Below are 25026 nucleotides of genomic sequence, written 5' to 3' on the forward strand. Positions count from 1 at the left end.
CAAAATGAAATAATGAAAAGAGAAAAAGAAAACCATCAATAAATGTTTTATCAAGTATGACAATAAATGTCAAAAAAAGTAAAATTATATTTATTAATGTCAGTGTAATTATAAAATTAAAAAAAAAAATTTGTTTCCTTTTGTCATTGTTTACTTTAATATTTTAATTGGTAACAATAATTTTATAATTTTTTTTGGATTTGGGATTTGAATATTAATTTAAAAATTTTAAAGTATTCGCCGGACAATAATAAATACTTATTTAATAAATGTCAAAATATATCAAGTTTGAAAATGGTATAACTCAAATTTCTGATTTTTGATTAACAATTTATAAACAATTTAGATAATATAAAATGCCGACAGTAATTTTAACGAAAAATCTTAAAAAAACAAATTGCCGAAAATTATTATTTCATTTTATTAATTAATAAATATTTATATAATATTATAAAATAATAACACAATAATGTACCTGTTAAATAAATTATATTTACATACAATTATATGTATGTATATGTATATTATTTATAACAGTAAGTTATTAATGATTCACATCGATTTATTTCATTACTAACATTTATAGCCTGTGTGCCTTGATTATATCACTATTATATAAATAAATATATTTTTTCTAAAATATTAAAAAATAATATTAGTCACATCATAATAATATAAGAATATAAGTACTTACATAAATACTGACTTATAATAATTATTAATAAGTATGCACTTGAAATTTTTAAAGCTAATACTAAATATATTAAATTGTTGTTAAAATTACTCAGCTTACTAAGTATACTAAGTAATTTATAATGTCAATAAAAGTGTTTGTGCGATCAATTATTTTGTCTAACACGATTATTCATTTTAAAATTTTCACATATTATAAAAAAAAATTTAAATTGTATTAGGAAGTGCTTAATTGAATGACAAAGAAATTAATATTATAACAATTATTTGTAAGCCAATGTAAAGTCGATAATTAATATTAATAGGGTAGAGGTTAGTTAAGGTAATAAATTTATTGCATTATTAGTATTCAGTCGGGTCTAAATAGGATTAAAAACCTTCCTGATCTATAATAAATACTAAGTTAAATAAATATTAAATAAATTTTATTAATATTTTTAACACAATTCAATTACTAAATAGTTAATACTCCAAAATTGTAACTTACTATTGCTTGTTACTAGTTCTAGTTTCTCATAACTATTTTGTGTTATAAATAGTTGCTGTAACAACTAAGTTGTTAAACAAAGAGTGAATAACAAAATTCTGTATTAGTTAAAACTGTAAAGTATGTACTTGTTTAAATTTATTACAAATTTTCACTCTTTTGAAAATCGAATACTCAAATCCGATTAAAAAAACATTCTTTTTTTTAAATCAACAATGAGATTTGATTGACATAAGAAAAATGTCTGCTGTCAATAAACAATCATATGCATCAAAATGAACTTCTTAAAATAAATAACAAAAACTGAAAAAATATTTTTTAAAAATTAAAAAAGCTACAAGCAAGTACAAAAATACCGTTGGTATCTTATTAATTTCAAAAACAATAATATGTAAATAACAAAATAAATTGTTTAAGCAATTAAATATTGCTGTCATATCAAAAATTGTTGGTCCAAAATAAAGCAACTTACGAATTAAACTTACATATTGTGTATTATAATATAACATATTTAAGAAAACTAATAAACAATGAATAATTAAAAATTTTCTCCCGTTGAATCATTTTCGATTTAATTTGGGATATGCATAGTATGTTATTTGTATATATATATACATATAAATAATATTCAAATTTTACGAATAAGCAAAATATACAATTAAATGAGTGTATTGTGCCTGAATATTCTAGTGTTAATATCCGAATATGCAACAATTACAGAATCCGGTCAAAAATCTGTCAATTATTTAAAAATGTCAAAAACGTTGAAAAATTCACGTTCAGTTTCAGAAATAATGGTCTGCTTAAGATGGTGTAGTTGATTTTGGTGCGAAAATAATAATTTAATAATCAAATGCCAAAAATTTAGAGAACAATTATTTTTAAAAGGAACCCCCTAAAGAACCAAAATGTACAATCTTATCATTTGCAGCTTTAAAAGAATTGATCATATGATGATAATTTTATATTCAACTGTTTAACACCTGAAAATTTTAAAAAAAATATGCAATGTGTGGCGTCAATTCATGACGCTTTAGATTTATTTGCAAGCTTTACATTTTAATTTAACCATAATAATAAGTTTTACATTATAATTTGTTATGGATATACATACATATGCATAATGTTACTAACTTTGTAGATTTTTTGAAATTATGTAATTGATCGTACAAGTGCTCATACAATTATTATAAAATTTAATGGAAATTCATTTGAAATTTTACAAAGTGCCGATAAGAGAAAAAAAATTTTTTTTTTACTTTTTAATTATTCGTTTTCATATTGGAAATTCTCATTCATTAATTTCAATCACTTAAAGATATTGTAATTTTAATTGGCAGTAAGTTAACTAATTAATAGTTAAAAAATTGAAATATATACATACTTATATTCTGGTTTTGGTTCACATTTATCAATAAAAATTATACACGCGATCAATAAATTTCAGAGTACGACCGAACCACCCATTTCCAATTAAATTTAGCAATTTAATTTTTAAATGCGCTGCTAACGCAATAAAATATAGATACAAAAACTCAATACACTCATGACGTTTTGCTTTTGAAGTTTCATTGTTGATTTTTTAAAATTTTACATCTGTCATACTGTAATACAATAATATTTTTTGTTCTGTGATTTGTTTGTATCGATTTCCTTTGCAGACTTATTTGAAAAATTTCAAAATCAATTTTTTTGGATACTTTTATTTTCAGTTCAAGTTAAATTGAATCATTAAAATAGTGAAAATTTAAAATAGAGTTATTCTGATTAACTCTATGACAAAATTTTGTGTTAACTATGGAGTAAATTTTTTTGAAGGAAAATACCTACATATAATTTTAAAGTATTTTAATTAATCAAACAAAATTATTCAAATTATTTTAATTTTTAACTTAATTGTATTTATAATTAGTAATAAATTTTTAATTTTAAAAATTTTTTTTTCATTTACAGGTGTAACAATGCGTGAGAAAAAAGGAGGTGCATTACAGAAGCTAAAGAAGAGGCTGAGTCATAGTTTTGGTAGATTAAGTAAGTATTTTTGATTTCTTCTAATATATTATTGGGGTTCAAACTTAGAGATCATTGTTTACCGTAGTAAAATGTATAAATTTAGTTAATTAGGTCGGTTTTGTTTTGGTGTATATGTTTTGTCAATTGATTTGCAATAGAAACGAAAATAATAATTAAAGAATTTTTCTCTTTTCGTGTATTTATAGAAATATATTTAATAATAATGTATGATTTTGATTCTAAATTCTATTTCAATTAAATAATTGTTTAGGACTTGCAATTCAATTACTAAAAATCAGTTTTAATAAATTGGAAGTGAAAAAAATTCCAACTAAGATTTGAGTGTAAAGTTTTTATTCTGGACATCATACGTTATACTTGTAATGTACATCTATGTCATAATTTTTCGTACCTATATATGTACATAGTTGATTATGTTGTTATGTTGAGAGCATCCGGAGTGGACAACATTATAATTTAATGTATTTTAATAAAAAATTTAAATTGAATAACAACATAATTGTGCTTTATATACCTAGGTACTTACATATCAGTTTTAATATTATGTTTGTGTGTTTACACATTTAAAGAGACTGACAGAAAAATTCTTGATGTTTATGATTTTAAATGAAAATTATGATAATAATCATGTTAATATAATAATGATGACAATAAATGAGAATATGATCTTTGTATATTAGTATATCAACTTAATATATACAAATGTACATTTATATTTTTTTAAATATATTGTGAAAAACAAATTACGGATGAGTTCTAAATTTTATTTCTTGTATAACAAGTACAATAATATCAAAATTGGACTCATATTCTTAAATAAGTGTACCCTGTATGTATATATGTACATATGAATGCACATGTTAATGCACATAATTCTTTATTTTCACAGTAAATTTGAGGAAATATCAAATCATGATTCTTCGTTTTTTAAGATGAAATTTTTATGATACAAAGGCAGAAACAATGCGAATATAAGTTTATAGCAATTAATCATCAAAAAACATTCATTATACTCAATAAGTGAACAGTTTGTTGTAGCAATTAATCAAGCAATTTTCTAAACGAAAATTAATTATCCTAAATATGTCTAAAATTTATTCAATAAGATTAACAATTAAACTTATGCATTTAGGAGATATTTTAGGAAAAACTTTCAAATATACGCAATTACAGGTTTATCTTTAAATTCCGTTTGTGTAATACCTGCTGTATAATTCCATGTGATTCTATGTATGTATGTACGTATCCGGATATGTAAAATATGACACTAAAAATAAAATTGTACAATTATTAGGTATTTTACATTGCGTGTTCTATTTTATATAATATTTAATATTCATATGCATGTACAAATGTATGTAGAACATATTGTTAAACTGAATACACTTGCATACCTACCTAATATTATTAAGGCATAGGCTACTAATAATTTGTTATGTACTAAATTACATACCTATATTATAGCTATTCCGTGAATTTTGATACTAATTTGCGTGTGACACTCATCGTTTATTTTTAAGATACCCATGTGCACTCAAACAAACACAAATAACATTCTATACTCGCCTTAACAATTTTTATTTATACATGAACATTTTTTTAAAGGTTTTTCTGGTTCTTTATTTTTATTTCAAAAAATATAAAAAAATATAAACCGAATTTCCGCGAATTCTATCGCTGTTTCACATTACTAACAATGTTGGAATTTCGGTTATTGTTCTTTAAAAAATGGTTTTTTGTTTTGCTTTCTAAATGATTCTTTGTCTGACATAAAAAAAAAAAATAAAGTGTTGATGAATATGGTCACATAAATAATGAGTGTATAGATATGCATAAGTATATATCACATAGGCTACATATTTATTTACAATATATGCAGTGTTAGGACAATGGCATGACTTTTTGCTGTCAAACTTGGCGTAACGTATCATAGGTTTGCGTTCAACTGAATTTTTGACATAACACGAATGGTGTTGTGAGGTTATTGAGTTTGTTGTCAAAACTTCAGATTAGTCAGATTCAGCTTTGAAATTGGAAATCAAAATAATTTTGTTTGTTACTTTGAAGTTGGTATCCCGCATATTCACTTATACGTAAGTGTCTTTTTTTTTTGGGGGGCTACAATGTGTGTAATGTAATATAAATATATGTATCTTAGTAGGTCTACTTTATTCAACTATTGATTTTGAAGCCACTGATTCAAATTTTGTTTATTTATTATTTTTAATATTGAGAAATTTAGTTTGGTTTTTGCTTCAACTACGTTTAAAATATCAAGTCATTAAAGCATTTGGCACGAAATGGTATTTAAGTTTGCCTAATCTAGCAAAATTTGTTCAAACAAATATTCCAACACTACGATAACGAGAATCGAAATAAAAAAAACTGAATTTGCTAAATATTTGTGTTTTCTGTTTTTTGTCTGTATTTTATTGCTTGGAATTTTATATTGAACTCAGAAACTCACCTACGTTTTATTGTTATATTATTACACTTAATGGATTTTGATAAATTATTGTGTTAGGTTGGGAGTTTCTTGTATTGCGGTGGAGTATATGTCGTATTTTTTTTTTTTTAATTTTTTCTTTATTTGTTTACTGTTTTTGGATATCGTCATATTATTATAATTGTTACGAATATGGGAATGATTTTGAAATGTTGATGAATCATAATATAAAGTCATGGTAATAAGTAATGTAAGTTTGTATGCCTGTTGTTCAAATATTGAAAAAAAGGTGGAAAACTATGGTATAAACATAGCAATCACAAACAAAGAACCAAAAATAAAATTAAGTCAAACAAGTGTTCAAATGATGGTACCAATATGGGAATACGTTGTACTTCATTCTAGTTTTATTTGTATATTATCAAAAATATTATATTAAATAAAATTATATAGACTAAATAAATAGTTACTAAATTCCGGAAATGAAAGGATTGGCATTTCTTTTTTATAAATTTATACTTTTTAAAGAGGTTAATGAATTTTTATGAAAGCAAAAAAAGAAATATAAAAAAAAAGCAAAATAACTACAATACAATATTCTAATTAGGCTAGCTATAATTGCTAGAATTAGACTAAAGTTTATTCTATGAACAAGGTATGTCTAAGTATATGTATGTGTAGAAGAGAAATATAAAATTTTATTTAAACGCTCAATAATTAATGTTTCATTAAAAATATTTACAAAAATTACTCTAATAAAAAATATTTTGGTAAATATTTGAATTAGATTGCAAAAAAAAAAATTTGCTTTACGGGTTACGGGTTTTGCTTTACGTTACGGCTTTAATTGTGTTGTATAATTGTACAGATAAAAGCAGAAACCAATTTGTTTATTTACAAGATAAGCAAGTAAAGGAATCTTATAGTAAAATTTAGAAAATTAAAAATGTTAAATATAGCGAACAATTCTTAGAAACAAAAAAAAAATTTCCTGTGTATTTGACATTGACATCTATATTTATTGAACAATATTGATTATATGACAGTGTTGACACATTTATATAAATTCTGAAAGGTATATCGGGGAATTTGAAGAGCATTCAAATATCGGATCTAGCTAGACCTTTTAGCTAAATTATCCATTTCGTCGAAATTACAAAGTGTATATAACAGTTTTTCATAAGATTGCCTTCGTATTTGAATTTCAGTATTCTGTCAAACAAATATGTCAAACGTGACACTTTCTATTGACCATTAGAACTAAATCAGTATTTTTCATTTTGATCAGGAAAAACAGAATTTTTACTAATTTATGCAATTTCCGAAATAATAAAGTTATCTATCCTATATTTAGGCAACAGCTTATCACAAATTTTTTTCTCAACATTTAAAATTAATACAAAGTATTATTCTTTAATTTTCATGACATTTTTTTCTTCATATTTTTTTTTATTTTTTGTTGAAAATATTTTAACATTTTTCCAAAATTGTTATACAAAATGCCATTGTAATTTTACTATAAGAATTTTGAAATTGTCTAAATATTTGAAAATATGTGGAATTTTATTCATATACATACTTACATGTGTACATATATACGAAGAATAAGAATGCATTTAAATAAAAATAACAAGACATGTAGTCTATACTGAGGAGAACTGACATTTTTGTAAGGACCACCAACTGCGATTAAGATTGACTTGATAATATTTGAATAAAATTAACTTATTACAGAAGTATAAAACGTAGAGTTTTTGGAAATATTTTGTAAATATTAAAAAAAATTATATTTTAATATATGTATGTGCGTGTAGAATGTGTAAACCAAGGCAAATGAATAATTTCACGAGGAAGAAAAATTTAATAGACATAATAAAATTTTTTAATTTGAGAATCATGACATTTAAACTTAAAATTTTTTCCCCTTTATTGTCATAATATAAGTAATTGCCACTCATTGTATTCGAATATTAAAAACATGTATCTGTAATGAGGTTAAAATAAATTAAAAAAAAAAAATGTATTAAATTGCATTTAACACCATATTGAATAAGATATTTTTTAATTATTTTTTTTTTTTCATAAAATATTTAATTTCATTACAATGTCATATCATATTTCTTAAGTAATCTTGAAAATCACAATTCAATTCAGTATAAGTGCATTTATATAGTGTCATGTATTTCTGATTAAAAAAAATTAATGATTTAATTTTAGTATAAATTTGAAAAACCGCACAAAGATTTTGTTTTGAGTTTAAAAATGAAAAAAAAAACTGCAAAATAACCACTTTATTTTTAGCATAATGACATACTGTAATAATTTCTAGTTAAAGTATGGTAACAGTTTACAACATTTTAGAATAGATGCTCAATTAGGGGTTACTTACATTGCACGCAATATAAAATTTAATCCTTTTACATATCGTAAACAATTTTGAGAATACAAACTGCATTTCAAGAGTCGTCTCACTTACTGAGTGATAGTAGAATGGCCGACATCTTATTCTAATAGTCACAAGTATTGTCACTCCTTCTTTTGTTAATATATACATACATGAGATTTTTTTCAATTTAAACTCATTCTCAATATCATTGAAAATAGCATATTTTTTACTATGTACATACATATGTATATAAAAAATATAGCATACTAAGTCTCATCACAACGTAGTCTAGTCATCCTACTTTAGAATTGAAGTGACAGAAGCGTTATGACATTTAAGTATTATATGACATCAAAATAGGACGAAAAAATCTTGTATTTTAATCGGCTGTCAGAATAACCTCTAATAAACAAACTATTTTCATATTCAAAATTCGGGTCGTGTAATGAGTAGCCTCTCATTTGAAGCAACATTTTCTCTTAATGATGTAGTACTGTAGTTTGTTGAATAACGTATCCATGTTGCTTTAACTATAAAATTATTGATATTTCTATTTATTCTCGACTACTTAAAGCGCTTTTCTCGAAATTCTTTTACATATCGTACATTATTGAAAAACAAAAAAAAAATTTCTCGCCACTATACGAATGTTATAAAATTTGAAAAATTTATGTCTGGTCAATTTTAATTTTCTGCTCAATTTCATTTTAATTTACTACAATTATTTGAAATAAAAACAATTAAAATTAATGTATGATTTGAAAAAAAATGCAGTTTTATTTGAAATAAAAATTACGGAACGCAACCATTTCAAAAATATTTTGTATTGCATTGTAAGATAAACTTTAAAGAGATGCCATTAATGTGGAAAAAAATTTTTTGTTATTAAAAAGAAATTCTTTCAATAAGTATGCAATTTCTTGTAATTATTTTTGATATTAACTTGGAATTTATGAAATATTTTGTAAAAAAAAATTATTTATTTTAATATTTCATTGCATTTTTGTGTTATATAAGATAAAATAAGTAAAAACAAAACCACACAAACTGAAAAAATATCAAAAAATTAAAATTATTCGTTCATCATTGCTTAATGTGGTATAGTTAAGAAATTTGATACCCAGAAATAAATAGAAGTGACATAATTGACCTTGTGTTGACCACATTAAGTAGTAATATTCTGATCGGCGTTTATAAAATTAGCATTCTTTATATATTGTAGCTTTAAAATTCTACATGTCATTTAAAATTTTTATCGAAAAATTTTTTATGCTTTATCGTAAAATTTTAAAAACTTGATCATAAATTTTTTGTTTTATATATAAAAAAAAAAATTTATGATAAATTTTAAATTTTTATCGTAAGATTTTAAAAGCTTTATCGTAATTTTTTTTTATACTTTATCGTAAAATTTTAAAAACTTTATCGTATATTTACCATAAATCGTTTGTATATCAATTGGATCGTGTTACCAAGAATAATATATAAATTTTTATTGTAAATATTACGATCTTTCAGAGAAAAATAATATTTGACATAGTTTATTATTTTAACAATATTTACAAATAATACTTGTTAACAATATTTACAAATAATACTTTGGGTTAAATATAAATCCAAGCAAGAGCACTTTGGTCGCCTTCACCAGACGCAGAAGCAGGGACAGATTAACGAGCCCAATTCTGTTTGGTGAACGTATTAGTTACTCGAGGGAGGTGAAGTATCTGGGGGTAACCCTGGATGATCGTCTCTCTTGGAATACCCATATCGATAGAGTTATCGGGAGAGCTACGGCGGCCTTGTGGACGTGTAGGAGTTTCATCGGGGGGACCTGGGGAATTAGTCCCAGAATAGCACTGTGGCTATATACGGCCCTTGCTAGGCCCATCGTCACCTATGCGTCGATTGTATGGTGCCGTAAGGCTCAGCAGGCGGGTGTGCGGGCCAAGCTGGAAAAGCTACAGAGGCTGGCCTGCCTGGGAGTGACCGGGGCGATGCGGACGGCTCCCACCGCTGCATTGGAGGTGATGATCGGATTGCCGCCACTGCACCTCCATATATTGAAGGAAGCTCGGCTGGTGACTTACCGACTTCTCTCTGGCGAGGACGGGGCAGGGCTAAAGTTGGCCCACAGAACTCACAGAGACTTCATTGAGGGCGATCCGATTCTTAGGATAACCATGTCAGATACCTGTCTGCCGCGGTACAACTTCGACCACAAGTACAGGGTTCTGTTTCCTGATCGATGGACGTGGGATCGGGGTGGTCCGGTACTTAGGTCGGGTTCGAGCGTGTGGTATGCGGACGGGTCCAAAACGGAGTCGGGGGTGGGCTCGGGCGTATACGGTGTCCGCCCGGACACGCGTGTATATGCAACCCTTGACCCGTATTGCACAGTGTTCCAGGCCGAAATACATGCAATAGAAATCTGTCTGAGAATCAATTTGGAAAGGGGGTATAGAAACCGCACCATCTATGTGTTCTCAGACAGCAGGGCTGCACTGCTGGCGCTCCGTTCAGCTCAGGTTACATCCAAGCTGGTCTGGAGCTGCCTTGCTGCACTTATGGAATTGGCATCGGAAAACAGAGTGATGCTCATTTGGGTGCCGGGCCATAGTGGCCATGCGGGCAACGAAGTTGCCGATGAGTTGGCGCGGAGGAGATCTGGGGCTGCCTTTGTGCAGCCGCTGCCTTTCTGTGGTCTGCCTTCTTCCGCCGTGGGGGCCAGGCTTGCCTGCCTACTCGCGGCGGAATGCAGTCGTCACTGGCGGGACACGAAAGGGTGCCGTCATGCGAAGGTGTTTGTTCCGGCGTGCTCCGGCGGATTCGCTGCGGAGTTGCTGGGGATGAGCAGGAGCCGAGTTCGCACTATTGCGAATTTCTTCACGGGACTCTGCCCGGTGAAATACCACCTGCACAGGCTGGGGAAGTCGGGCTCCCCCCTGTGCAGATTTTGTGGGGGTGGCGATGAGACCGCCGTGCACATTCTATGCGACTGTCCGGCACTGGCTGTTCGGCGCCGCAATTGTCTTGGACATGGGTCCCTAAGTGTTCGGGAACTATTGTCCAACTCCCTTAGGGATATCGCCGGCTTTGTGATTGGGACGGGGATATTATAGACGGGGGAGTGGGGTGGCTACAATAAGTCAAAAATGGCTGCGGTGGCTTGGGGGGATGCTCCTGTCCCACTCGGTTCCCTTGGAATCTACGAATCTAAAAATCTACAAATAATACTTTAAACGTAATAAAATTTGTATTGGACAAATTGTTTCGTAGCAAGTATTATCGTAAAACTATTCAGAAAAAATCCGGTAATAACGTATTTCCTTTCATTATTATTTAATTTTTACGATATTTTGTGTTGTGACAGTGTTGTTCTGTAGGTGTGATAATATCTCATATTATTTTCCACCATGTTTTTCTATAAATAATTGTAAAAATTTTGATAAATTAATTAAAATTTAAATTAGACTAAGTAGATTTCTTATTAATTTTACGTTATCTGCTATATTTTAATAATGTTTTACGTAACTACTTAATATAATATTAAAATTCATATGAGATTTTATATAAAATTGTTTTGATCATGAAAACTTTGCGGTTTATCATTAAATAAATTATCAATGTCATTTTAAATATTAATATCTTTTCGTATTTTTGCATCAATATTTTTAATACAGTAGATAATTAATAAATACCTGTTTATATACATATGTGCATACGTACATACATATGTATGTTAAATATGTAGTTCACTAAGGTAATTGAGATCGACTAATATTACACACTTAAATATTGTGCTACTTCTATAACGTAACTATAAAGAAGTTAGTTATCTTTTTAAATTATTTTCCAAAAATAGATTTTTATTTAAAATTTTGAACGAAAATGAGTAGGAATTTAATAACTAAAATGAAAATTAATATCTAAGTATACAATATGTATGTCTAATATAGCTATGTATGTATGAATATAAACGAATAACCACAAAAATCTGATAGGTGCTCAAAACTATATTGTGCTGTCGTGTAGCTTTTTATTATTAAACTATAAGACCGCAGCAACTTCAAAATAATATCAAATGTATTTGTAGGTACTTGGGTACATGGGTACTTGTACGTATAACAAAAACGACATGACGTAAAAATTTTTTTACGTTCTTCATATCGTGTTTTGTTTTTTTGTTTTTTCCTTCTTATTATTCTTGTTATTTTTTTTGTATTGTATTAATTACCTAGTGTAGTGGTGGTGTGCAAAATAAAAAAAAAAGAATTTCTGTACATTTACGGTTAATTTTTCATTATACTTTACATATTAAGTTTATTTAGATTTTTTTGTTTTCGTTTTTTTTCTCAATCTACAAACATAATATTATTCTCTTTTTCTCTCATTATCGTTACCAGGTATTTCTGTTGTTTTTGTTGTTGTTTTAAATATTTAATTATAGAATACCTAACTAATGTGAAAGTTAATTAATTAAAAGAAAATATTTAAACAGCATGAGCAAAAAAAGGAAAAGAAGAAGAAAAAAACGGAAAAACAAATATTTTCTTTACTCTTTAATTTTTCTGTTTTTTTTTTGCCATTTCAACCAAAAACTATAAGAACAGAGAACACTTTTACAATTTGCATGTATGTACATAAGTAAGTTTTCTGCATAGATAAATGTCTGTATGTATGTATGTACGCACATTTAAAGATTTGATTTTTCGACAAGAATTCCTATTAAGGGCTTTAATTGCAAAAAAAAAATTAGTTTTTTAAAAAATTTAATTTTTTATGTGTTAAATTTATAAATGAATTTTTTTTCAATTATTATTAGTTTTTCAAAAGAACTCTTAATACAACTAAAAGAGGTAATATTATACATGTATCACGATTAGATAAGAGGTCTCAGATTTTGCGTAGGCTAGAATTAACCAAAATGTAAACATCAAGGGCATTTGGGTTTGGGTCGGGATTTAGTTTTTTCTTAAGTAATATATGTAATTAATATTTCATTAAGAAAATAATTTGATTCAAATAATTAGACAATTGCAAGAGCAACACTAACATTTAAGTATAAAGCTATAATTAGTTTAAATAATTTAATGTCGTCAATTATGTTATCGAATTATTGTAATTATAGATTTGTAGATCTAATCAACCTCAGACCAGGTCATTGCAGGCATAAGCGCTTATTATAACATTAAAACGGACCAGCTAACCCTTTTTTAGTTATGGATTCGTCCAGGCGTCGCCATCTACAGGTTTAAGGGTACCACCACATATCCCCCCCAAGTAAACCAATCACTCCCTGGGTAATGCCTCATAAAAGCAGAGAACATGATGAGCCGTCTTATTTTTCTCATTGCAAAATCTACAGAAACGGTTCACAGATTGTCCCAATTTGTGTTGGTGATAACCTAGCCTGCAAATGCCCAGAGTATGAGGTCGATCATCAATTATCGTCATATTAGTAGATTTTTATAATAAATTTGATTTTTAAAGTTAATAATAAGTACGTATGAAAAAAGTGTTGTGCAAAAAAGGTACAAAAATTAAAAATATGACAGACAAATTATATTAGAAGTTACCGTGACTAATTGTCGTTATAATTCTCTTCCTTATATAACATTATAATAACACACAGGATGACTCTCCGGTTACAAGTTTTTAGTTTTAGGTAGTCCCATTTTAGATATGGAACAAGACTTGGACAGTGGTATATTATTACTTATTTAGCCGAGGATCAAATTACTGCCACAGTTCTAAAATCAAAACAAAAATTCTTTATGACATTTGAATTATTTGTATGTCCATTGAATTTTTCTAATATTTTTAATCGGAATTTACTGTACATTGACGTATTGAGCTAATTTTTAGCATATATTTTTGATATTTTATAAGATATTTTTGGAAAAAAATTTCATTTTTTGTAATAAAATGACTAAATTCATTTTTAAATTTCCTGATTGCTAACTCGAAAAAAATATTTATCTTAGCAAATGTTTGTTAATTATAACTTAGATTTTAATTTTTTTTTTGTTATTTTTAAATTTTTTTGTCACGTATTTTCAATAAAACAATTATAAAATTTTGTTGGTAAATGTAGAATTTTTACGATAAAGTGTCTATATTATATAAACTTACATATATTTATAAATAAATATTTTTAGTATTTTGTTTTGAGAGTATATTAAACTTGAACTTGAAATTTACTATGACGATAAATTTGGAGTTGCTAAATAATTTTTTTTAATGTAAATTTTTTATTAAGAAAATGTGTAAATTTTTGACATATTATCGTATTTAATGGTGAAAATTAAATATAAATATGAAGAATTTATATTTTCTAGAATAAACTAAATATTTGCAAAATAAAAAATGAAAATAAAATGGCGTGTATCCGTGTATATTTGCATATTTATTGTTGTTTACAAATCATTAATGGTATAGTAATGAAAATAAATAAATCTTAAAAATTATTAATATTAAAGGCATTCAGATTGCTGACTTAAGAAATTTATTAAATTTGTTTACAAATTTAAAAAGTAAATACTTTCGAAACGGTTTCGATTACTATTCTGATACGATGTCACTATTAGTAAGCTCTCAAGTTAAAAGAACCGATTAACCAATTCTTTCAGTGATTGGATTTAAATAACTTGCAATTTAATGCTCAAGTAGCTTGTGGGATAAGCAAAACTTATGCGATTTGGAGTTTTAGATTTCATCCTGAATTAAAATAGGTTCTATTTAATTAAATTTTGTAGGAATATTGTTGATTTTGCTTTAAAATAAATTACCACAGAACTCTTGATTAGCATTCAAAGTTTAAAATTTATAAGTATAAGTATTTTCAAAAACAATTTCTTATATTTCATGATTTTAATTTTTTAACACTGTTATTCCTTTGAAAGACTCCATTAAATTTCACAAAATCTAAATTATTAAACCGACATAAATTAAAATTAAGAATTTTAAAAAATTTTATTAAATGAAATGATGATGAAAACCAACTTTTATGAATTCTTATTAAAATTGTGGATTAAAGGACCATCAAACAAAATTTTTTTCATCAAACACGTGTAGTCAACAAAAAAAAAAAAGAAAAAATAAATAAATAAATTCATACTCAGGTGATTTATTATCTTTAAATATTTGAAATCACTTTAATTTTGACAAAATCTCAGGCCAACGCACCATTTTCATTAAAATCTGAAATCTGAAAAATAAAGCTGACTTTTCCTTTGCTGTGGTTATTTTGTTTTTTTTTTTTTGTAATTCCTTTAAAAGAATTTATCAAGGATAATGAGAAAATTATAAAAAAAGAAAAACACATTTTTTGAAAAACTGAAAAAACTTTCCAAAACCTCAAGGTCATATTTAGATATTAAAAAAAAAAGAAATAAAATAAATAAAAAAAAGAATCCTTTTAGATATTTTTAACCCCTCGTGAAGGAAAACTTTTTAAGTTTTTTAAATTTTAAAATTCAAAGCAAAATAAGTGTTACCTATACATTTGTATAAATAAGTAGTGATCCGTACCTGGACATCTGTACGATTTATATTGTACATAGATGTGTGTAGATAGTTAGGACTGGGAGCTTACTTTTATTTATTTGGAGTTAATATCGAAGTTAAAGCATGAATTTTTCATAAATACCCAAATATATTATTAAAATCTTAAATAATAAATATTTTAAAACTGGTTAGCTAAAAATACAAACTTAACCATTGAAAATGGTTCTATTTATTTTGTTTATTAAAGTTTCGGAATGTAGAAATGATAGAATTACACCTCAAATACTTTACAATTACGAAATTTTCAAATATTTTAGAAATTTTCATTAAAAATTCAAAGGTCAAAGAAAACCTATAATTCTGTGGTTTCTAATAAAATCTTTCTAAGTCAAATAGAAGTGTTTCGAGCAAGTTAACTTTAAAGTTTTTCTCTAATCTTATAAAATTTTGTAAATATTGGCAAGATATGAAGATTGACCCATTGAATTCTAATTTTGAATAAAATTTGAAACAAGCAAAATTTGACTAATACATGTGTGTGATAAACAGCAATAGAAATAAATGATGCACAATTAAGGGAGAAACAGGCGGGTCAACTTCCGCCTAGTGTGGGTGCACTAGAACTCCTAAAGCCATACTAAATTAATATTAAATAGGTGTTCCTGGCGTTGTAATAAAGTAAAAATTTTTCTTAGATTTTAGAAAGAGTCTTCCTTCTTCATGCGCTTTTCTCTTTATCTTTATAGAGAAATGAAAGAAATAATAATAACTTTTCAAGCATTTTGCTGTGGTTTTGATCGACTTTTTATAATCTGCACTATATCTACTCTGAATGAATTTTTATTACTATATTTTAAATAGTTCACACACGAATTTCCTATAAAAAATCAATATTTATAAATTTTGCCAATATTCAGTAGGTTTTTGTAAATCAGGACTCATTTAATATTTTACCATATACATTATAATTGTATGTACTGTAATTAATATTATAGATATAATAATAAATAATTGTACGTTTGTGTACTGTATAACAATATACACAATTATAATTAAAATATAAGTGTATGAAGGTATGTATATATAAATAAATCGATTGTGACAAAATGCTATAGTTAAGTAATTGCAAAGATGGCGCAATAATTACGTACATACTGGGTATATGACATAAAAATAATAACTGTATAAATTCTCTGATTAAATCTATTTTAACCTTAAACAAAATCTAAATCGAGCTCACATACTTATTAATTTGCTAAATCGTTTGATATTTTTTAATTTGTGCACACGTACCTACTTACTAGACTTAATTTTTTGATCTTATCAAATTTATATACTTGAATTTTTATTTAATATGTGTGTACGAATGTATGCAATAGTTATTTTGTAACAAGGTCTATTATATAGTAATTAATTATTATTGATTTGTTCATAGAAATTTTATTTTTAAGTTTTTTTTTTTTGTTTTGTTTTATTTTCTAACCTAAGTAAGTATTAAATAATAATTATTAATACAAATCACTTAGTTACTTTAAGGTGATTTATGACATATGTGATTTTTATTTTTTTAGAGAATTTTAATTGAAGGTCATTGTTATTTGAAAATATTTTTATTACATTTTTGCAAATTTGTAAAGCGGAAATTCAAACTATATTTAATATTTTTGATGGTGAACAATAATACTACAGCTTATGACGGAATGTTATTTTTTTTTTGTATTTTACAGATAGAAAATAATTATTTAGTCTTAAAATAATTAATTTTGAATTTAATATAAAATAGGTGAACGCCTAAATAATTCTATAGAAATATTTTATGTCAAATTCCTGATGGTGTATATAGGGACTAAATTGCTATACTATAATTATTTGACCTCGAAAATTATGGTTTTAAATTATGGCAAAATGTAAAATTAATATTAGCAAAAAATTTTTTAATTTTATTGATTGGCTGGGCCATTTAATATTTAAGAAAATCATTTATAATTTTTTACAGGAAATTAGTACAAAATTAATAGATTCATGTAATTTCATTATATTTCATACAATTATTTAGAGAATGCAATTCCGTTCGAGAATCTCTCTATTATCTCGAGAATCTGTTAAAATGACAGAAAAATCATTTTCGAATAATTTTCAATTGAAAACTGTTCAAAATTAATAGAAAATTTTGTTTATATAACAAACATTTTTAAACCCATATTCATTATCGTATATCTCCAATAAAACTAGTTTTCGAAATTAATTAATATTTGTATGCATTTGTTTAAAAAGAAAAAATCTGATGTGAACAGCACATAATCGAGCGCGTTATTAAAGTGTTGCATTTGACTATGAAAATTTCCTTTGAACATTTATTTGAATTCCTATGAAACTTCTATCTTTCAGACTCTTGTTAATGTACCTAGAAAAATGTAAATTTTATCTTTAGTAGAAGTTTATTTTTCATAGTTTGCCAGTTTCGGTAACAACCAGAACTCAAATATTAAATTTAAAGAAGTTCCGTCAATTAGTTTCTGAAATATGTTCAAATATACAAAAGCGGCCCTTAATGAAAGTTCAGTTTCCGAGCCTTGATATTCCCAAAAAATTTTCTGGTTCATTGTTTTAATAATCAGGTTTTATATATAAAATTTCAAGTAAATTAATGGATTACTTTTCTCTTGAGCATGAACAAAAATGCAAATTCGGTTAGTAATAAAATTTCACTGACACTTGATTTTCTTAAAAGGTTAGGTGAGTGTCACAATAATTTTTCTTCAAGCGTAAAATCGGTCAAGTAGTAAAGATCCAGTTCCGAGGACCTGATATATCCCAAAAGTTTGTTTCATCCTCGAAGTAATTTCAGATATAAATTTTCATGAAAATCGATCCAGGCGAACTTAAGATATTGTTATGTACAGACAGATAGATAGGCAGGCGGACAGACAGAAAGATCGACAGAACGACATCTCTCTAAAAATAGTTTATTTACGCTTCCCTAGCATGTAGAAGCATATTTCCTCTTAAAACTCAACATGTGAAATTTGGTGTCATCACATCATCTCCCTTATTTGTATGCAATGCGGTTGCTAAAAATATTGCAAATTTATTTAAAAAAAAAAATCGATCACATTATTTAAGTTGTTTCATAAATTATTTTTAAAACTTGAACGATTAATTATCAAAAGTTTCAATGAAATTTTTTTAATAAAATTTGTGTCACAATAATTTTAATCGTTTTTATAGCATTTTTACAGTCTACTTAGCTAGAATAACAGTTAAATATTATTTAACTGTTATTATTTTATGTAACATGTTCAGTTACGTAATATTCTTATTCATAATTAGAATTAATTTACATGCTTATAGTAAAAGTTAATTTAATCTACAATTTGTTATATTTTTTTTTCATTCTGCAATTTATCTGAATATAGGGACGAACATTTGTACGTGTTCTTTTCCTGAGCATCCAATTTAAAGGTAGAATGTTTATCACCGTATAATATTTTTTTTTTTAATTTATTTCACCTGAAAGGTGCCTATAGATCTGTGAACTACTTTTAGTGTTATACATTTGTATAAGTACCTATGAATTAATGTATATTGTGCATATTGAAAAGTTAAACAAAAAATATTTACAGAAATTGAAAAAAAAAATATTGAGCAAATTAAAAAAAAAATTTTTTTTAAAATTATTTTTGTATTAAAAAAATAAATATGGAAAAAAAAAATAATTGGAATTGAGAAAATGTAAACAGGCAGGTAATCATCTTATGAATGTGAGAATGAGAAAATTAAAATGCTAAAAAATTTAAAATTCAAATCGTACACGAAATTGTCAAATTTAACTTTTGTCGTGGGATTTTTTTTTGACGCAACAAGCTCACTTTAGTTTTACTTTTTCATGAGTTTTGATTCGGACAAACTTCTTATCTTAAGCTGTTGCAACAGTTTTTAGTCGTTTATTGATAACTTTCTTATCTCAGAAAGAAAAGAAACATTGGGTTTTCCTAGTAAAGTTGAAGTCGACGTACTTATATAGATGTAGTTGACGTCGACGTATAAACCAATAGTTTACAAGTAATTATGGTGACTATAAACAAATTACTCATAGTGGTTTTATGTTTGACAAGTAATGTTGGCATATTGCATAAAACATGTAAATAATATAATTATTAATATTACATTTTAAATATTAAGCTAAAATTTTAATATATTGTCATTGCTGATTTTTATACATACATATACATATAATAGAAGTGTTACCGTTATATACATTTTTCAAAATGCAGTTTAATTTGAATTTGATTATACATTGAGCTATATTATGTTAAACCTAACCTTAAAATTTATTTTGAATTGTAAGTAATACAAAAACATTTACATATTTTGCATAAAATTTTTATTTATATTATAATTTTTTTGACATTTTTGTTATACACTATTAAAAACAAATAATGTCAATGTACTACGCATTATAATTAAATAAAATATTGATTGTGAAGTGACAGACTGCTACTAATATTAATTTCAAATAATATTTATTACATATTATATTAAGAGCATTATTATAAAAATATTAAAATATGTACTTACATATATACATACATACATATGACATATAGACACAATATAATATAATATGAAAAATTAAAATAAATATTTTAATTTCATTTTGGTTGATATTTTCTTAATTTATTTGACAATTGACGGCTCTTGAATATTTTGTTAAAATAAATAATAAAATTTACGATGTATAAAATTCAATTTACTGCATAATAAAACAACACTTTTAATAATATTATACAAATATTGTATATGTATATGTTTATATGTAGGCATAAAGTACATAGTTATATAATTTATACCAGTTATTGAATACATGTAGATTATATTATTATATTTATGAATGCATGCATATAAATTATAATTTATTACGGGTAAGAGACTATGTGAATAAATATGTGTGTAATATGTATTCTAGTTTTTGATATTATAAATATATATTTGTATATATGGATGTATATAGGTGCTAGTGATTGCTATGCAAATTATACAGTGACAAGATAAAGTATACAGAAAAAAAAAAATAGGGTATGTTGCGACAATCGTTATTATTATTTTAATATCAATTGGCAATAATTTGTCACTGAGCCATATTCGAAATTAATTTAATACCTGTTTTTTTTTCGTTATTTTGATTGTTATACGTATACCTATAAGTTTAACTGGTACTTGGGCTATTGTTGTTTTTGGCTTTATTATGAGATATTTTAAATTGTTTTATTTATAGTCAAATTGAAAATTTCATTATTTATGCAGATGCTGGGAATTGCAGCTTGAATATTGAATATTAAATGATGTATTTTGGTGTTTATTCATGTTTTATGCATTTTTTTTTTTTGCATAAAATTTGAATTCAGATATTTTAAGAATTTTGAAGAATAATGTGAGATTGTAAATTTTTGAACAATGAACTTTTTAATGAATTTTTTTTTGTCTAGGTACTTTTTTGCTCTGAATATTTTTTAATAGTACACTTTTGTAATTTTTGTAATTTGCAGATTGATCGCACCTAATTTCATATGTTGCGTTTTGATATATGAATTTCGTTTCTCCGTGATAGAGAAACTTTTTTCGCAATTCAATTCCGTTTGAATAATTTTTGATGAAAATTTATATCTAAGTAATGTGATGGATTGACAAACTTTCTCGGGACTCGGACTTTTTGATCATTTTTATAATTTTTTTTTCAAATTTTACATACAAGTCCAATAATATTACCAGCCAGCTAAATTTTTGAGAAAAGAAAGGTCTGAAAACGAAGGGCAATGAAATGGAATCACAGAAATTGAAATAGATCTACATTTTTTTAGTTTTATTAACTAGGAAGTCACCGGCTTTCTAAGAATCTAAAACACATATTTTAAGTTTAAACGACATTTTCATTATTTTGCTATGTAACACAATAAAACATATAAAGTATGTATACGATAGCACCTCACTATTGTTATTTCGATACATGTATACAACCTCCCTAATCTTAAAAAATTTAGCAAATATGCGATATACCTATCTCGGAAAATGTCACGAAAACTTCTAAAAATTTTGCGAAATGATCTTTTATTTTAAAGAAATTATTCCGATGAAAAAATTTAATGTAAAATAGGTGGGTATTTAAAATTTGGCAAAGACCAACATTTTCCTTATTAGTTATAATTCTTCCCAAATAACCTGACTCTTCTTTAAAATACTGAACTAATAAAATTATATTACTAATGCATGTAACCTTATAGAAAAGTTGCACATACCTACATACATACATAAATAGAATATTATAAAAATTATATTACTATTTTTAATAAAGTTTTTCTTGAAGCAAAATTGTCTTAACAGGTCTGTGATTTTATTAAAAGTAAATTTAAATCGAATTATAAAAGTTCTTATTCTTGGAGCGTAAAACAATTTAAAAAAAAAATCCGGTTGTAATTTATTTATAAATGTGTGTGTTTAGTTGTTCACATCATAAGTACTTATACAATTATTTTGTATACCCGAATTACAATACGCCGCCGACGTTTATATCACTCTAGCAGTATTCATATTAACATTTGTATTTTGAGATAGGAATAGAGAGCTCAGGTAGAATTTTTATTTTCACATTCATTTTGTTTTTTAATGCGATTACGAGTTGTGCATTTTCTGTTGTTTTTTTTTATTTTCCGGCTTTTCTTTTTTTTTTTGTAATTTTTAGAGGTTTTTAATTTCTTTCCACGGTGAGTCTTTTGTTTTGAATGTGTGATATTTTCCTCCTATTGTCATTGTTTTTTTTTATTATTATTTTTGTCATTTCATTTATTTGATAGGAATACCAATGAAAATAACATTTATGGTTGCAACATTGTATATTAAAGACGACCTGGCAAGGTCATCACTATTAATTGTCGGGAAAATTTTTATACGCATACCATCAGATATTTTTTTTTCTATAAAGAATTAAAAAAAAGAAATACCTTAAATTACATACATTTTTACATATATTCTTTGGTTATATAGCAATTTCCAGATGTAAAATGAAATTAAAGAATTTATATGTATGTATGTATAACGTGGTTAATGAAAAATCTCTAGAAAGGTTTGAAATACAAAAGATTAATTAAAAAAGAAATGAAGTTCTACGGGTTTTTAATTCTAGGTGTTTTGTCTTCTCTATATTCTCTTGCAAAATTAGGAAATACAAAATGGAATTTTTCTACATCATTAAAGAATATTTTTGATACTAAACATCAAGTTTAAATAATATGATGACTTGATATTATGTTAGACTTGTTGTGAATGTACATTTTACATCTACACTGAGAGAAATTTTATTGCGTTATTAAAAATTTGCCTGAAAATTTTGGTTTTAGTACTAAATCTGGTTGAAAATTAGAGTTACATTAAAAAAAATTATACTAAATCGAGATGGAAGTGTGTGTATTCATGTATTGGAAAAGCTCGCTGAAAAGCGAATCCGTTAAATACAATCGGAATTAAAAAATTTCGGTCATAAGGATATTGGCGGTTATTAATAGAAAAGTATGCTAAGTATGCGTATGTACCGCTGACAATATTAGTACGACAGTGATTTTTATGCTATAAAAACATTAAAAAATTTATTTTATACACGAATCATTTATATAAATTGGCTTTTTCAAATTAATGAATATATGACGTTTAGAATCACTTAGTAATTGAGCGATAGATGATCTTTTCAGAAAATTCCCGCTGTACTATTTTGTTAAAGAGTTTCAGGAAATGAAATAGTTCGCCGACTGTCATTAGAAGCACACACTAGATTTAAAACGATTAATAGTGAATTAAATTCATAATATTTTTCATTTTTGAATTTAGTTGTTAAAAATTTACATTTTTCTCTGTGTATACTTTAAGATTTTTTAAAAACAATCGTACGTACACCGGAAATCTCTATTAAAATTTATATTAAATGTAAATTGTTATCTTAAATGTGTATTTTTTACGCGATTTTTTTTTTAAATAGAAATACACATTATAACACGTACATACATTATTATTTATTATAAATATGTATTCTGGTATTTTAGAAGAAAAAATGTTTATTCTTTACAAAGTAGCTGGAGCGAAGAAAATGCGAAAAAAGAAGAAGAAGAAGAAAGGAAATCTTTAAGATTTATTTGCGTTTGTTCAATAACTTGCAGAAAACAACAATTTTCATTTGTTTCTGCCGCATTTAATCTTAAGTATATATTATATAAAATATACAGTGCTTAATTGAGATATTTTGACTTTTAAAGTAAATGCCGTGCTATTAGTATTTATGGTTTAAATAAAGTTTAATAGGTATGTACATTTTTTTTGTTTTTGTATTTTAATGTTGCGTACCTTATATTAAAGCTTATTTGTTTCTTTTCGTGGTTTCTATTTTTTTATTGTATATTAAGAAAAAAATTAAAATTGGTGCTATTTTGATTTGCTCCACCATTATGTACATTAAAATTATTTTAAGAAACGTATTATTTTATTAACTGTGTATGAGGTATAATGGAGGGCTAAATGAGATATAGTGTCATAAAATATGATGTTGTATTTTTGGATGAGAATGAAAACTTTGTTTTACAATTATTTGGAAATTGAAAGGAATTATAAAATTATGGGAATGAAAAATTTTTTGAAGAGGTACTTAATTTATGGAAATGTACGGAAGATTGTCTAAAAGGGATGTTGATTTTTAAACAGGGTAAACAGGTAGTTGGTAATTATATAAATTTTTTTATCCTACTTCGCTTCTGCGGAAGGAACATAGGGCTGGTGCATGATATCGTACATAACCATGAACCATAAATTCTTGCGTCATTGAGTTTTACTAGGTAGGTAACTACCCTACCGCATTCTTGTATAATTAGAGTCTATAATTAATAGTTGTAAATAATTAACATTGGCTTTATAATGGACTGGCACAGTTCTTTGAGTGTGGAAAAATTTATGATTCTATATAGAAATTCTATACAATTAGTCAACGAATTTATTAGATCACCATTCAATCAAATTCTGGTTTCATATTCGGTTTTGACAATTGCAAAGTTATTTATTACCATAAATGTTCCTATTCAGTGCCATTAGTTGAGAATATTCGATAGGTAAAGAAATTTGTTTCATTAATTTCTTTATTTTACTTTTTATTTTAGACTTTGGGAAATTCCAAATTTTTTTTTTAACTGCCTTTTATACCATCTATTGTACTATATTGCATGTTTAATTCTACTTTAAACAAATTATTGACTCATCGAAATATAATTTTTGTTTAAGAAGACATTTTCGCTTCTTATGTTATCAAAGGGCAAAAAAAAAAATTTAAATATATAAACGACAAGTTGAATGAGCCCATAATGTTTTTGTATAACTTTAATAGTATGTTTTAATTATTTGAATTCAATGTTTATGGAACAGTTTCCGTTCTTATAAGGTAAAAAT

General features: G+C 25.9%; 1 long non-coding RNA gene across 1 annotated transcript in view; it reads left to right on the plus strand.

The window, feature by feature from the left end:
• Window positions 1-25026, plus strand: part of LOC129613667 (uncharacterized) — a 69541-nt gene that overhangs the window by 41071 nt on the left and 3444 nt on the right. Inside the window, exon 2 of the long non-coding RNA XR_008697326.1 lies at window positions 3134-3211. This is a non-coding gene — a long non-coding RNA (uncharacterized LOC129613667). The remainder of the gene's footprint in view (window positions 1-3133; window positions 3212-25026) is intronic.

This window comes from Condylostylus longicornis, unplaced genomic scaffold (assembly GCF_029603195.1).
Source record: "Condylostylus longicornis isolate FDR11 unplaced genomic scaffold, ASM2960319v2 ptg000085l, whole genome shotgun sequence".
Lineage (NCBI taxonomy): Eukaryota > Metazoa > Arthropoda > Insecta > Diptera > Dolichopodidae > Condylostylus > Condylostylus longicornis.